At 42.3% G+C, this 13241-nt stretch overlaps 1 long non-coding RNA gene across 1 annotated transcript in view; it reads right to left on the reverse strand.

The window, feature by feature from the left end:
• LOC309690718 overlaps positions 1-13241 on the reverse strand; it is a 62801-nt gene that overhangs the window by 5088 nt on the left and 44472 nt on the right. The gene's annotated exons all lie outside the window — the stretch shown is intronic.

Below are 13241 nucleotides of genomic sequence, written 5' to 3' on the forward strand. Positions count from 1 at the left end.
CAGTCACATCATTTTGATGATTATATTTGCATGTTGTGATGATTTGGGTTAAAGACAAACAGAGTTGAACGGCTGCAGTCACAGCATGAAGACGATGCTGAAGATAAGATAAGATAAGATACCTTTATTAGTCCCACGAGTGGGAAATTTCATAAGGCTGCCGACCTATTGCACGCAATGGCGGCGCCATCTTACCCTCCGACCATACATACATGACACAAACATCACATGGGGAAGACAGGTCAGAGAGGTATAACAATGTAAAATGCACCACATGAGGAAAGATTAGGAGAAAAAAATAACTCCCCCCAGACTGAGCTCCAACAGGGAGATCAGTTTGAGAACAGAAAAAAACACCTCTGCACATGAAAAACTCTTAATACACGAAAGAAACACATGACAAGTAACAGGGGAGGGTAAAGGGTGAGAGACAGCCGAATTAGACAGTACATCTAGGCCTGCAGCCTGTGCGCTGGTCTCCTTGATCCACCGTCAGCATCGGAGGGGAATAAACGTCGAAGGCGTTTGGAGGGGGGATGAGTGTATATCTGCATGTGTATATATGTCTCTGTGTGTGTGTGTGTGTCCATAGTTCAGCTGAGACAGTGTCCTTCGCCCTGCCAGGCTAAGTAAACAGTCTTCCAGCCAACCCAGGTGGCCTTGCATGGAACGGGAAGAACAGACTCAACACAGTCGTTATCAGGGTGTAGTTGTTCGGCTCCAGCCTTGCGACCGCAGCTGGCGCCAAAGGGGTATCCGCATGAAGTGATGGTGCTTTTTACTTTAGTGCGAACAACTCATATGAATTTCAAAGCAGTTCTACAGTCTGACACTGGTCTTTCAATCTCCCGTTGGAGAGCCGTGAGCTTCGCCATGATGTGATCCGATTTCCACTCAGAGGTCTTATTCTGAGTGTTCACGGCAGCCTCAAGCCGACGGATGGCCCGGATTGCAGCCATTGGAAGACCAAATATAACGTCCCAGAACACTCCAGCTCACATGTTAGTCTGCTCCAAGCATTTCCACAAACGTACGTCTTCTGTTGTAGTTGTTACGTAATTTATCATAACATAATTGTTGATGTAGGTTACAAATAAGTCTTATATTGATTTGAATTGAATTCGTTGCTATGCTGCTTTGTTCACGGTGGCTTTGCGGGCTAATGTTTGTTGTGATTTGTAGGAAAACCAGAAACAAAATGCTGGAATGTGATCCAGACTGGGCCCCTCTATCAGCCTGGGTCATACCGAGTTCAAAGCTGCTACCACAGAGAGATTTGATCGGTTAAGAGAGAGAGCGAGACCAAAACAGCCACTAAACGTTTGCATATATGTGCCCAAGTGTTGTACTGAAGCAATCAAGTCATGAATAACTGTTTTCCAGTATGTTGTTTTGCAACCTTTTTCTTTTTTTTGTTGCATTGTTGATTTGTTTTTCACGAAGCAGCTAATAAAGCTGATGGAATACAATTTTGCCTCTTTCTTGTAAGATTCTATAATAGAATGAAACAATGATGCCAGTTATAAATAAAGACAATAATTGAATGAAAAACACTCATTTTATTTCTATTAGATCTGAAAATGTGTAACACTACAACCTAACAACAAATAGATGCGTTGGCCTGTACAGAAGATAAAGGAAAAAGAATTAACAACAGCTGTGAGATGGAATAGTCCAAATCACCAAAGTAAACTGGACCTGGGCTTGTTGCAGGATCTGAAGTTACAAAACATCTTGTGAGTGTATGAACTCACACTTAGGACCATATAATAATAAATATGTGTGTGATGAAAGTTGTGCAGCACGCTAACGTCCTTACTCCACTCTGTGTGCTCGTATGGGTCTGACACTTTCACTCCTTTGAGTTTTTCCTCCTACTTTTTTTTTGCCTTTTTGTCACGTCTGTCTTTGTACGGAGCTGCCGTGTTCTCCGTCGTTTTGTACAGAACTGTTTTTGGGCAAATAAAATGTAAGTAGGGATTAAAACCACAGAATTAATGATTACTGGTGCTGGAAATGCTAGCGCTTGATGCAGTGTTTTGATTTTGTTGCCACGGGTACCCACAAAGCAATGCGCGAAAGTCACGTGGTCTGTCAATCTCAAGTCCCATCAGGTGTATTTGGAAAAGTGTCTGCTGAATTTCTGCTAAAACATCTGCTCTACCTTCTGAATGACTGTGCTGTAGACTGATCGATGATGAACTTGAATCTGAACAAATGACTGCATGTAACGGCCTCATGTCTTCTACCCACTGAACAGCTAATAATATTGCGAGCATTTCCCCAGTGTATACGGAAAGTCCATCACTAATCCTTTTACCTATTTCCACCGAAAACTGGGACCACAACTGCTACACCGGTTTGACCGGCTGTGTTCTTTGAGGCGTCTGTATATATTTGAACATAACTATAATATTGGACAATGTAAGCCTGAACTGTATGAGAGTTTCAAATAAATGCCTCATCCTTATTCTTCTTGTCCAACAATGTTAAGTCTACTTTAGCATCAGGAAGTATCCATGGAGGTATTGCTGGTAACGGCACTCTGTGACTAATGTTTAACTGATTTAAATTATGCTGGTTGTCTTCCCACAATCCATCCAAAGCTCTTCGTTTCCCTCCTTTCTTTCTCCCAGCAAAGGCTTGGGCTACTCGGCCCGCCATTTTATATCTGGTCATGTGACTGCATGGCTACGTCTGATTGGTGAAAGAGTTGCTGGTAGCTCCAGTGGCGGCATGATCCATAATTTATTAGTAGTATTATCCAATGTGTGAAATTAATTATTAAAAAAAAAAAGTAACGAGTCAAATATTGCCAAATGTAGCGGAGTAAAAGTACAGTTTCTTCTTCACAAATGTACTCAAGTAAAAGTAAAAAGTATCGTGGAAAAAAGGTACTTTAACAGTACATTTTTTTCAAAAACTTACTCAAGTAAATGTAACGGAGTAAATGTAACTCATTACTACCCACCTCTGCTCAGCGGGCAGTATTAATGGGAGATTTCATTCTTTAGCGAGTGACTGGTCGGTGACACTCAAACAGTGAGACATCTCACCAGTGATTGCTGGTGTCTGAACTAGAGATGGACCGATCCGATATTACGTATCAGTCCGATACTGACCTAAATTACTGGATCGGATATCGGAGAGAAATAAAAAAAAATGTAATCCGATCCATTAAATAATCAAAAAAAGCACCTCACAAAACTTGCGACATGGCGTAACTCGGCTCATAACCGTAGCACGACGGAGCAGTATGCATCACGTGATAGAGCAGCTGTAGCGTGCAAGACCTGTCGGCGGTCTGGTTGAGCATTTGGAGACTCGCTACCAAACCGGCATTTCATCTCCGAGGAAGTTGATGATGATGAGATAGCCTTTATTTGTCAGTTGCAGGTCTTTTGCCCACAACCGAGATGACAGACCTTGCCGACCGTACATACAATACACAAACATCACATTGGGGAGACAGGTCAGGCTAGGTAGCGAGGAAAAAAAACATCGAAATGTGTAACACAGAAGGATAATACAGGAATGCACAGATATCAACACACCACAGCACAACAAACACAGACAGCAACATGGGAAAGAGTCCCAGTGTGTACATCTGATCTGGGACCGCTGCAATCTTTGATTGCACCTCCAACTGACCCGATGTCCACATCAGAGGGGAGGTAAGCGTTGGAGGTGGCGTTGGATCCGGGGTAGGGCGGGTGATGCGTCAGTGAGTGCTTATCAGTATATGTATGTGTGTGCGTGTCCATAGTTCAGCTGAGACAGTGTCCTTCGCCCTGCCAGGCTAAGTAAACAGTCTTCCAGCCAACCCAGGTGGCCTTGCATGGAATGGGAAGGAAGAGACTCAACACAGTTGTTATCAGGGTGTTGTTGTTCAGCTCTGGCCTTGCAGCTGGCGCCGAAGGGGTATCTGCATGAAGTGATGGTGCTTTTTACTTTAGTGCAAACAGCTCATATGAATTTCAAAGCAGTTCTACAGTCCAACACTGGTCTCTCAATCTCCCGTTGGAGAGCCGCGAGCTTCGCCATACTTGCGTTCTGTGATGTTGTCATTTCTTGTGCTCAAGGAGTCAATTTCTGAGAACTCACGGCAGTGTGCCTCCCCGAGATGTCATCCAATTTGCGCCCAGAGACTTTATTCTGAGCGAGCCCTTCCGAGATGTATCCAGTCTGCAGTCAGAGATCTTATTCTGAGTATTCACAGCAGCCGTAGCCTCTCCAAGATCTTATCCATGCTGCACTCAATGAGCCCATTTTGAGAAACTCACGCCTCTCCCATCGTTCCAATCCCAGCGGGCAGCCTTGTGGGGGTTTGAACAGCTGGTTCCACTTTCTTAATTCTTCGATAAGTCAGGGCCAAGCCAGCTCCGATCAGCCAGAACCCTGTTACCATGGTTCCGAATAGGTAGATATCTTCAGCACTCAGGCTCACCCAAGCCCAGACTTCTTGTTGAGAAAGGGGTGTCAGTTGCATTTAGGGACCAGTTGATCCAATCCATAATTCCTCTTTTAGGTTTTAGAGAACAGACTGTGAGAGAGTGTTCCAGGGAAAAATAATAAAAAACACAAGACAAGGACACAAGAGGCTAAGCAGGGAAGATAAGGGAGAGGAGGAAAAGTGCGTCCGCCTCCTCCGAGAGCCAAAGAAGAAGAGAGAAGTAAAGCAAGTGTGTAAGTTCATCTCTGAATGTTTGTAAACTTTAAACTTAACAACCGATATAAGGAGCAACTGCCTCCCTCCCTCTCCTGCTACTACTTTAATCGTTAAACTGATCAATGATCAGCTGATCGCCTTTTCTGTTGCCAGTCCGTCTCTCTTGTTTGTTTTTGGCCCACTTTGCAACAGAAAGAGGAAACCAGCGGCTGAACAACAGCAGCACGTTTAAGCTTGATCAGCTGTTGTTAGAATGTATTTAATATTACTTTCTACACCAGGATCTTTTTCTACGTAGCTGACGGCTGTAACTGTGCAGGGGTGGATCTAGCAAAGTTTAGCCAGGGGGGCCGATAGGGCATGAACAGGGAAAAGGGGGCACAAAGACATACTTTTCTTTCTTATTCTCATTTAAAATGTCGAGCTTTTAATAAATAATTATCTGAATCTTACACCCAAAGTTTTAATCTGATGTAAAACGTATAGAAGTCCATTACTGTATATAGTAACTGTTGAGTCTAATATACCCTAGTAAGCTATAGTACTTCTTCCTTTGGGAAGGTACCATCTGTGCAGTCTGCAGTTCTGTTGAAGAAAGATGTTGAATCTATTTAATTATTCTTGAAAAATAATTTATTTCTGTGCATTTTTTTTTTCCACACTGCATCAATATAAAGTTGATTACGTCGATTAAGCATCATGAGGTGGAGGGTGAGGGGTGGTTCCCTTTTTTTTGGGAGCTTGCAACCCTATTAGTTAGGTTGCTTACTCTTTAAAATACCAGAATAGGGCTTTAGCTTTAGTGTTTGTTTGTTTTTTGCTTGAACTTGAGTATGTACTTATACAAAATGCAGCAAGATATAAAAAAAAAAACAAGCAAAAAAAAAAACAGTTTTATTGATTAAAAACACTATATCGGATTCATATCGGTATCGGCCGATATCCAAATTTATGATATCGGTATCGGACATAAAAAAGTGGTATCGTGCCATCTCTAGTTTGAACTCAAACCTCAGTCGTTTCTATAGTGAACCAAGCAGCCAGTGAAAGTGAAAGTGAGAGAGTTCAAAGACACTCAGTGATTGTTTACACCACCTCCATCCACCCACCTGCTTACATAGGCTTTATATCAAATGAACATGTTCTGGGTGGTTATTACAAAGTTAACTCTAAAAAAAACATCTTTTTAAACTGAAACTTTTAAATTTTTCTCATAAATATCAGGAGAAGCAGACAGAGGACGGTGAGAACAAGCCTCTGATATGAGGATCTGTTGGTATATGAAGAGCTCAGAATGTTTCTTCAGTGATTGAGTTACAGAGCTTGCAGTGTTTGAGGTTTTAGTCCAGGTATACCTGAGATGTTAGAACAGTTTTGTTAAAGGAACAGAAATACGGAGAAGCAGAGACCTGAGTGTGACCATGAAAACAGGATTAAGACCTACTGGTTACACAGCAGGGGAGATGATGGAGGATCACACTCACTGACATCTGTCTTATTGTTCTGTTCTCAGATTACCCAGTGGAGATGGTGGAGGTGGCACAGGGGGAGAAGTCTGTCCTGCTGCCCTTTAAAATTAATGAAGAAGATGATGTTCCTCAGGACGTCAAAGTGGAGTGGAAACACCAAAACATGACGGTCCATGTGTATCAGAACAATGAACACCAGCATCTCTTACAGGACCAGGATCACAGAGACCACAGAGATGAATGAAGATCCTCTGAGAACTAAAGACTTCAGTCTGAAGCTGAAAGACCTTCAACTTAGTGGCCATGGTGACACATGCTGCTACAGAAATCAGTGACTCTCAGTGTCAGAGGTGAGTGTAACAGCTGTTGGTCTCTATATTCAAGTAGAGATAATAGAAATAATAGAAAGCTCTGAGGGATCCTCCATGAGTGATGGCACTGTTGATTGGTCACTACACGCTGATCTCTAATCTGGAACATAACCAGCTCTAGAGCAGGTTAGGTCTACAGCATCTGTTACCATGGCGATTTATCCCAGTAAGAAGTGAACACCTCCATCGTACAGTAATCCCAGAGTGGAGCCTGAAGTTACCTGGATAACAAGGATGGACACATGCTTTTACAGAAATCAGTGACTCTCAGTGTCAGAGGTGAGTGTAACAGATGGTTTTTTTATTCATTTATGAGCGGTCATTTCCTGTGTAGCAGCAGTATGCCCTTGCTTTGAAGTAATTTACCAGGAGCCACTGTGCGAGACATTAAGGTAAAAAGGTACTCAAATTCTTACAAAGCTGCATGGTATCACAAAAGTGATTGTACAATCAAATACATCTGCATAGAGAATCAGAATTACTCACAAAAGACTTTGAACACTTACTCTTCTGGCTAAAGAGACATGTGGAACATATTTTTGTGAATAACTCAATTGGCCTTATTTAAGGTCTGGGCAAAAATCACCTCCACGGGAGAGTTCTAAGAATAAAACCACTGCTGACCAAGAACACCACAAAGGCTCATCTCACATTTGCCATAAAACATGTAGTTTATCCCCGAGGTAACGAACACCAGGACTGCCATAATGAATCAATTAAATACACCATATTTAATTACATAAACATTTACAACACATGTAATTAATTAATTATTGACACATTTGATTAATTATTGACATATTTAATTAATAACACATTTAAATAATTATTGACAGTTTTAATTAATTATTTAATGATTTATTTATTTAAGTACTTGTACTTGATTATGCCCCGGAGATACAACGAAGAAGAAAAGAATATGCGGCAGCGAAGAAGGTGCTTAAGGGCTTCCTCTCTTTGCTCTTTAAATGCTTGGCTTCTTTTATTGATTTTTATGCTGATTTTTTTCTCTTTTTTGCGTATGAGCTTACCTGCGATAGCTTCTGGACACTTATAGATCATTAGGACTAAAGTGTTCTTAACAGAAACAGCAACATTTTTATAGTTACCTTATCCTCAACGCAGGCATCTGTTTAAAACAAATGGATTTAATTTTAACAAGTCAGGGGTGAAACTGTTCACCTCCAACTTGTTTTATTCCATATGTCATCCATCTGTGCTTGGTGCCAAGGCTGAGATAAACGAGGAGTTATCTCATAAAGAGGAACAAACAGTACTCCAAGAACAGACAAAGCCCAGCAGAAACCTTGAGGAGGAGCTCCATCTGCCCCCACCCGGGAAGAGCCTCAGAAAGGAGAGACATCTGAGGCAAGAAGAGGGGTCCCTATTTGCCTCCAACTCTCTCAACAACACCAACGACCAGGACCAGGATCTTCCCCAGTCCCCCAAACCCCTGACAGGCCATCACCCTCCTCCCCCTCCCTTTCTCCCTCCTCCCCACACCTGAAATTCACTGAAGAGATGATGGAGCGGGTCAATGCTGGGCTCAGATCTACCCCCCGTCCCAATCCCTTTTTGTCCCCCATAAACCCCCCACCAGAGCGGCCAAAGGTTCGCCACCGAGCCCCACCCTTAACAGAGCAATCGAAGTCACATTGCCCAGCCTCGCCCCCCCTTAGTTCCTCCTTACCACCTTCATGCTTTGTCTCCGCAGTCTGATGTGTTTAGGGTCCGGGCTGCGAGGATTATGGCAGTGGTGACTTTTCCCAGGAGAAGCTGGGACCCTGTTTACTAGAAGGTTTTAAAATTTCTGTACGTTTAGGTGACAGGAGACATGTGGCCTGGTCAAAACACAGAGAGCTGCACTCTAAAAGATCTTTAAACATAGTAAACATACCTTGTGTGCCACAGACTGCTCCCAAACACGAGGGGACAAGTAATGCCTCTAAAACACTTAAGTTGGCTTTATTAAACATTAGATCTTTAGCTGGGAAAACATTTTTAATTAATGATTTAATCACTGAGCACAGCCTTGATTTTATGTTTTTAACTGAAACTTGGTTGGACCAAAGTAACAGTGGAGCTGTTCTCATCGAGACGACCCCTCCTAACTACAGTTTTATCAGTGAGGTCAGGGTGAGCAGGAGAGGAGGAGGGGTTGCTGTCTTATTTAATGAATCATTTCAATGTAAGCAGCTATCTCCTGGAAGTTTTCAGACTTTTGAATATGTGGCTTTACAGCTGAAGGCCCCATCCAAAGTTGTGTTTCTTAATGTTTACAGGCCTCCCAAATACTGCACAGACTTTTTTAATGACCTCAGTGAACTGCTGTCTGTGATCTGTGTTGATTTTGACTGTGTAATTATTGTTGGGGATTTTAACATCCATGTGGACAACCCTCAGGACAAAGGGACTAAAGACCTGAGTAACACTCTGGGCAACTTTGGGCTGACTCAGCATGTAACAGAGGCCACACATAATAGAGGACACACTCTTGACCTACTGATCTCCAAGGGCCTGAGCATTTCAAACATTACTGTGTCTGATGTGGGCGTGTCTGATCATTACTGTGTTTTCTTTGAAAGTAAAATCTCAGCACACACAAATATATCAACAACAGTGATCACAAAACGGTGTATAACTGAACACAGTAGTGCAATTTTTAACCAGGTCTTCCCATTAACACCTGACCTGCCCAGAGGGTCAGTCAATGAGCTCGTCAATAGCTTCAATGCTAACATGTTAAATGTAATGGACACTATTGCTCCCATTAAGGTGAAGGTTATCTCTGGAAGGAAAAAGTCTCCATGGAGAAACTCCACACTGGTGAAAAATGAAAAAAGAGAGTGTAGGAAAGCTGAGCGCAGATGGAGAAAAACAAACCTCCAGGTTCACTATGACATCTATAAAGAGAAACTTCACAATTATAATTTACAACTGAGGAATGCAAGGAGGTCCTACTTCTCTGACATCATCACTAAAAACAGCCATAATGCTCGGGTCTTATTTTCTACAGTTGACAGGCTAACAAACCCTCCTGTGTCAGTGGCAGCCGAACTTCATTCGACCATGGCCTGCAATGACTTTGCCAAATTCTTCACAGACAAAATCCAAAAGATTAGACAAGCAATTGGTACATCAACAGCAGATCAAGGATATGTACTGTGTCCACCAAAAAACTGTTTAAACACCATGAAACAGTTTCACCCTATTAACAGCAAAGACCTGGAGGACATCTTAGGTCAACTGAACTCCTCCTCCTGCTGTTTAGATGTCCTGCCAACAAGTTTTTTCAAAAAGGTCTCAAAGACTTTAGAGTCAGACCTGTTACAGATCGTCAACTTTTCTTTATTATCAGGTGTGTTTCCAGAATCACTAAAAACTGCTGTAATCAAACCTATACTGAAAAAGGACAATCTTGACAAGACACAAATGAACAACTACAGGCCGATCTCAAATCTCCCGTTTTTAAGTAAGATCATTGAAAAAGCAGTTTCTCAACAGCTCAGTTACTTCTTAAAACAGAATAACTGCTACGATGCCTTCCAGTCAGGTTTTAGACAGAACCACAGCACTGAAACCGCTCTGACCAAAGTGTTTAATGACATATGTCTGAATACAGACAGTGGAAAAATGTCAGTCTTAGTTTTACTGGATCTCAGTGCAGCATTTGATACAGTTGACCACAACATATTACTCAAACGACTGGAGAACTGGGCAGGTCTTTCAGGAACTGTACTAAACTGGTTCAAAACATACTTAGAAAACAGGAAATACTTTGTATCAATAGGTAACTTCACATCTGAGCAGACAAGTATCACATGTGGAGTTCCCCAAGGTTCCATCTTGGGACCCCTTCTGTTTAACATCTACATGCTCCCACTGGCACAGATTATAAACAACAACAAAATAAACTATCACAGCTATGCAGATGACACACAAATATATATCACAATGTCACCAGGAGACCGAGGCCCTGTACAGGCTCTTGGTAAATGCATTGAGGAAATTAATGACTGGTTGTGCCACAATTTTCTCCAGCTAAACAAAAACAAAACTGAGGTAATAGTCTTTGGCGCCAAAGAAAAACGATTACAGGTCACCAGAGAACTTCAATCTATACACCTAAAAACCACAAACCAGGCGAGAAATTTGGGTGTAGTGATGGATGCAGACCTAAACTTATAAAAACACATTAAGACAATAACAAAGTCAGCTTACTATCACCTCAAGAATATTTCAAGGATAAAAGATCTGATGTCTCAACAGGACCTGGAAAAACTAGTCCATGCATTCATTTTTAGTAGGCTTGATTACTGTAACAGCATCTTTACAGGTCTACCTAAAAAATCAGTCAGACAACTACAGCTCATTCAGAACTCTGCTGCTCGAGTCCTCACTAAGACCAAAAAAGTGGACCACATCAGTCCAGCTCTGAGGTCCTTACACTGGCTGCCTGTCCGTCAGAGGATAGACTTTAAAGTTCTGATGCTGGTCTATAAAGCTCTGAATGGTTTAGGACCAAAATACATCAATGACCTCCTGACCCAGTATGAACCTTCCAGATCCCTCAGGTCATCTGGATCCGGTCTTTTATCAGTTCCCAGAGTCAGAACCAGACACGGAGAAGCTGCATTAAGCTTTTATGCTCCTTTATGCTCCACCAAGGGCCCGGTGGCACCAGTGTCCGGCAGCCTCGCCTCTGTCAGTGCGTCCCAGGGCGGCTGTGGCTACAATGTAGCTGCCATCACCAGTGTGTGAATGGGTGTGTGAATGGGTGGATGACAGGTTGTGTAAAGCGCTTTGGGGTTCTTAGGGACTAGAAAAGCGCTATACAAATACAGGCCATTTATATCTGGAACAAACTCCCAGAAAGCCTCAGATCAGCTGAAACACTCAGTTTATTTAAATCCAGGTTGAAGACTCACCTGTTCTCAGCTGCATTTGAATAAAACAGCAAATCCGCACTTTTAAGCTTAAATTTTAAATTTAAATTTTAACTACTGATTTTATCTACTGTTCTGATTTTTATCTACTGTTTTTTAAAATCAATTTTAAATCGTGCTTTTTATTTGTTTTTGTTTTTTAATGTCTCTGTAAAGCACTTTGAATCACCTTGTTGTTTAATTGTGCTATATAAATAAACTTGCTTTGCCTTGCCTTATTGTATATGCACCTGATTGTTGTTGGAACACTTTAAAGTATTTGTACAGATAATACCTGAGTTTACTTTTGCTTCATTTCATGTAAAGCTTGTATAGATTTGGTGTTTGGAAAGATCTTGGACATGAACAGTTTCTCTAAGTTCTAAAAATGATTCATTAAACATGTTTGTGGCTTTCACAGTAAAAATCAGACTTTTCTACTGTCAGCTGGGAGGACTTCAGTGAGCCTCCAAACATGGCTGCTGCTTAGTTTTCCACACATCTGTACACATCTGTATGTTTCAGCTTTGTCCTTCAGTCACAACATGGTTCATCTTCATCTTAACTTCCTGCTTCTATCATGGTTAAAGCTGATGAATCCTCTGGACATCAAACACTGATGGTGTTACTGGAGCTGAGTGAAGTTTGATGGCTTTATTATCCACATTGTGACAAATGGCAGCTGTCAGAGCAGAACACAGGAAGTCAGCAGGTGTGTTTCAATTCAGCCTCTGCTTCCTCTGAAGGTCCATGACATCACAGCGAGGCCACGAAGGCCGTCCAGACTCCCAGGCTCCCACAAACGTGTCCTTCTTCTCCCTGGATTTGAATGACAGGTGGGCCCACCCTATCCCAAGATGCATTGCAGCATAGTGGTGGAATATATATTACGGTCCAGAGATGGAGCAGCGCTCTCTCTGAGTCTCTGAGGCTGTTTTCTGTTTGAGTCTGGCTTCAGTCTAATTTAGCAGCTGTGACATCAGAGATTGTAGGGGAGGAACAGCCACGCCCACAGGTGAGTTTCCCACCCAGAAACAGAGTGTGGACATCACCTCTGTCTGCGCTGTGTTGGTCACAAGCTTTGTTCTGGGCTTTTAAGTGGAGGCTGGAGCTTGTGAGTGATGGAGGCTGAGAGCTGTGTTTGCACATGCTCAGTGTGACAGGATGTTGGCTGCTGTGTTTGCACATGCTCAGTGTGACATGATGTTGGCTGCTGTGTTTGCACATGCTCAGTGTGACAGGATGTTGGCTGCTGTGAAAGCTGAATGCTCTCTGGTAGTGATGATATACATTACGATAACTGTGCTAGCTCTCTGTCAGAGTACCAGGGCCTCACTTTGACCACATGACTCTCAGTACACAGCATGATGTGCGCTGTAAACAGGAAGCAGAGGAGCAGGACTGAGGTAAACCTCTGAGGGATCAAACTGAGACTGAGCTCCAGATGTTTCCACATGTTTCTGCTCTGCATGTGTTTGATGATTATTTCAGGTATAGATGATGGAATATGACCAGTCTGATGTCAGCCTGCTTCTCTGACAGCGCCTCGCCTCTCTGTGCTGCCCCCTGCTGGCTCTGATCATAACTGACTGAGTCCTTGCTGCCACTTTATTAGGTACAGCTTGCTAACATAGGCTCAGACCTGCTTTGCCTTCAGAGCTGCTTTAAATCTTCATGGCTCAGATTCAGCAAGGTGCTGGAAACATCCCTCAGAGTCATGTGATCAGTAAAGTGCATCCACATAAACAGGATATATAATAATAATAATAATAATAATAATAATAATAATAATAATAATAATAATAAT

Source organism: Aulonocara stuartgranti, assembly GCF_965226115.1.
Source record: "Aulonocara stuartgranti genome assembly, chromosome: 16".
NCBI lineage: Eukaryota > Metazoa > Chordata > Actinopteri > Cichliformes > Cichlidae > Aulonocara > Aulonocara stuartgranti.